The 2,444-nt window shown below is 47.1% G+C and overlaps 1 long non-coding RNA gene across 1 annotated transcript; it reads right to left on the reverse strand.

The window, feature by feature from the left end:
• Window positions 1-336: 336 nt before the first annotated feature.
• On the reverse strand, window positions 337-1,787 carry LOC146805674 (uncharacterized). Its single transcript, XR_014967491.1, has 2 exons — window positions 1,483-1,787; window positions 337-771 (listed from the first exon to the last, which is right to left on the reverse strand). It is a non-coding gene; the product is annotated as an uncharacterized LOC146805674 (long non-coding RNA).
• Window positions 1,788-2,444: the final 657 nt, after the last annotated feature.

A 2,444-nucleotide genomic window follows, 5' to 3' on the forward strand; every position in this document is an offset into this window, starting at 1 on the left:
AGAAGACAGGAGGGGGAACACCAACAGACACTGGGAACACTCCCATGGAGGACTTGATTGAATCCACCATCCAGCCAGAAGCTGTTGTTGGTGTGACCCAGCTGGACACGTCCGGAGCAGCAAACACATCTGAAGGTAAGATGAATGTATGTTTTCTTAGTGTTACAAAATGTAAAGGTAGAACTCGACCACAGCACAGCCCAAGTGCAGACCCTGAACATCCAGTACACAATGCATTCAGTAGGTGAGGGGCATTATGGGAGATGTAGTCAGGTCAAGCAGTTAAAATGTCAAATCTCAGAGTAACAACCCAAAAAAGCTTAATAGAGTATAAAATCATTTACAAAGGCAGAAATTTATTACTGTGCAATTAATATCACAGACATGAAATAATACAGTGTTGCACTGTTTCACCTCACAGATGCACAACGTGTAGAAGATGTGGATAGCGATTCCCCAGACATGCAGGACACCAGCGCAGGTGAACAGATGGACACACCTGTGGTGCAAATAAATCCCTCGCGTCCAACAAAGTCACGCAGGGCTACTGTTCCATCCCTAGTCACCATGGAGTGTGAAGATGATGAGGCTGATGCAACACCAGGTGGCAGCCATGGCCAGACAACTTCCATCACACAAACACAACCACAGGTCCCCAGAACTAATCACAGAGCCCGGCGTAGGAGAGGAAGAGCACTCAGGACACAGCAGGAGGAGCAACCAAGTGATGTCTGGGGTGGTCTTGAGGGACAGATGCTCCGTATGCAGCGCCTGCAGACAAAAAACACACGATTAGTACAATTGCAAGTTGGCAAGATGGCTAGCAACATAGCAGTACTGTCAGAAAGTGTGCAGCAACTGAGCAAGGTGATGCATGAGGGAAATGTATCCCAGAAGAGACAGCATCGTCAACTAATGCTGCAATTGAAAATGTTTGCTAAATCAAACAATAGATTGGCCACGACAACTGCACTGCTGGCACGTAGGTCTGTGACCATGCAAACTGAAATGTGCCATTGGAGCGGCGATGTGGCTAAAGCACTGGACCAGGTCACCAATGCAGTTGATTTGCTAAATGCTTCCACAATTGCGGCCAACAATTCCACGCCCGAAGAGGGTAGTGAGGGTGGCTCAAGCCTAAGTAGTGTGGCAGTTCCAGTCCGCACTGCAGGAAGACGCAACACACGCAGCAGTACCCCCGCCGCTTCCAACATAACGGATGACAATGCTGGGTCTGACAGGCGTCTGGGTGTTCGTGGGAAAAAGCGCTAGACTGGCATGTACAAGTGCATTCCACTATGGTGACGTAACCATTTATTTGGATTTGACTTTTCACAGAGTGACAAGTGAATTGACATTTGCAAACCACTTATGTCCATTGCACTGGTCAGATTACAAGTGTGCTTGAACACTCATGGCAATTTTATTTAATTAAAGAATACTCTGATAGCAATAGTCAGTTTCTGTGTCATCATTACTCACCTCAGAAATAATTTTGTGTGATGTCAAATCTTCTCCTACGCCCTTCTGCTGCGCCTGCCCCTTGTGCTGCATGGTGTTGTGGCACTTGCTGGTTCCCATCCTCCGAATCGCTGTCAGACACCTCGATGTCCATTCCTCCCCTTGTCGCTATGTTGTGCAGCATGGCACATGCCGCTACTATCTTGCAGCATTGTTCAGGGTTGTACTTCAGTGCTCCACCGGTCTTATGTAGACATCTGAATCGGCTCTTCAACAGCCCAAATGTGCGCTCTATGATGTTCCTTGTCGAAATATGTGCTGCATTGTACCTCTGTTGATTGGCAGTTGTGGGATTGAGGTAAGGCGTCATTAGGTAATTACGCAAGGCGTATGCGCTGTCACCTACATGTAATGGAGCAAAGAGTCAGTGGCAGCTTCACATTGACATACGTACAATGACAGTGATAAACTATAACACATATTTACCAAGCAGATGTCCCTCTCCAAATTCTCCCCTGACAAGACGGGTGTGTATGCCACTTTGCCTGAAGATATAAGAGTCATGTGCACTCCCTGGAAATTGCGCAACAATGTCAGTGATAATGTTTTTGGCATTGCAAACAACCTGAATATTGAGGGAATGGTAAGATTTCCTATTTCTATATATATATTCCTGTGTTGCAGGGGGACATATTGCAACGTGGGTGCAATCAATACAACCCAAAACATGTGGGAAACGAGCTATCTGGTAGAACTCCTGTTTGGTTTTTGCAAGGTCAAGCGCGGTGGTGGGGAACTTGATATGAGACCCGATCACGGCCATCATGGCATCAAGGAATGCTTTCAATATTCTTGAAAGTGCGCTTTGTGACACACCTCCCGCAACAGCAATGACCCCCTGAAAACTGCCTGACGCCAGAAGGTGTAGGCAACATAGGACCTGCACATGCGTTGGGATGGCATTGGTCCTACGTGTCTGTCGT

This window comes from Triturus cristatus, chromosome 8, assembly GCF_964204655.1.
Source record: "Triturus cristatus chromosome 8, aTriCri1.1, whole genome shotgun sequence".
In the NCBI taxonomy this organism is placed as follows: domain Eukaryota; kingdom Metazoa; phylum Chordata; class Amphibia; order Caudata; family Salamandridae; genus Triturus; species Triturus cristatus.